Genomic DNA, 1589 nt, shown 5'->3' with positions numbered 1-1589 from the left:
GTGTAATCCACATTGAAGGCTGTAGTCTTTGATCTTCATCAGTAAGTGCTTCCAGTCTTCTTCACTTTCAGCAAGATTGTGTCACATGCATACTGCAGTTTGTTAATGAGTCTTCCTCCAATCTTGATGCCACACTCTTCTTCATATAGTCCAGTTTATAGGATTATTTCCTCATACAGATTAAATAAGTATGATCAAAGGATACAACAATAACACACACCTTTTGATTTTAAACCATGAAGTATTCCCTTATCCTGTTGGCACGACTGCCTCTTGGTCTATGTACAAGTTCCTCAGGAGCACAATTAAATGTTCTGGAATTCCCATTCTTCACAATGTTATCCATAATTTTTTATCATCCATACAGTTAAATGTCTTTGCATAGTCAACAAACCACAGGTAAACAACTTTCTTGTATTCTTTGCTTTCAGCCAAGATCCATCTGACATCAGCAATGATATCCCTTGTGGTTTATAGATATCATATAACCATAGGGTTCCCTGGGTGGCACAAAATTTAAACACTTGACTACTTGCTGAAAGGTTGGTGGTTCAAACCCATGTAAAGGTGTCTTGAAAGACAGTCCTGGTGATCTGCTTCCAAAAGATCATAGCTTTGAAAACTCTATGGAGCAGTTCTACTCTGCACATTAGGTCACCATGAGTCAAAATTGACTCAATAGCAACCACCACCACTACATATATGATGTACATGAAAATATACCTTGCACTGTCTTAGACTTTCCAGAAGAGGTTAACACAGATGGTTCTAAAGGTTACACATCCCCACCCCTTTGCTTCAGTGACTTATGGAGAAGCTGGCTCCAGAGGTCTGAAACTCAATTAATAGAAAAACAAGCAGACACCTGGGAACAAACTAAAGAACATGTCCTTTCTAATAAAGCCACTCAATCAGGAATCACCCATTGTTATAAGGTTGACTAGCTATTTACTGCCTTCCACTTCCTTATAAAATAAATGTAACACAGGACTGGGGCAGGGTCCTTTTAACAGAGCACTGTTGCTGGTGTGTGCAGTCTAAGTCAAGCATACCACAAGCATTCCTTGTGGGACAGCAAACTCCTGGCTTCACCACCACTTCTCCACCTATATATTTACCCCAAAAAATTGCTTTACATTTATACTACAGGTTTCCGGATGTATATATGCTCATCTCCCTTTGTACTACACAGTATAATACACATCATCTTTGGCATGAAATGCCTAACCAGTAATGCTTCTGAGACATTGCCCCAAGTAGTGTCCAGGAAGTCCCACTGAATGCTCCCTTCTATCCAACTAGTTGGTGGTGGTAGTACATGCCATTGAGTTGATTCTGACTCACTAGAGACCTATGTTAATCAAGAAGTGACTCATCCTGAGGAGTACATGGGAGGTACAGACAACAAATATGAACCCTTTTGCACATACAACACTGCGTTGTCAGTGAAGGCAAACATGGGTATATGGATGGATAGATGGGTGGATAGGCTGAACGATTAGGTATGTCTATGAAATGGGGAGTGTATCCAAGAACATATATAGGGTTGGCAGACAATGGTCCTATAAGTTTATGTGAATGATCAGAAT

This window comes from Orycteropus afer, unplaced genomic scaffold, assembly GCF_000298275.1.
Source record: "Orycteropus afer afer isolate SDZICR_OR568_19922 unplaced genomic scaffold, OryAfe1.0 scaffold00176, whole genome shotgun sequence".
NCBI classification, from domain to species: domain Eukaryota; kingdom Metazoa; phylum Chordata; class Mammalia; order Tubulidentata; family Orycteropodidae; genus Orycteropus; species Orycteropus afer.
This window is presented reverse-complemented; position numbering follows the sequence as displayed.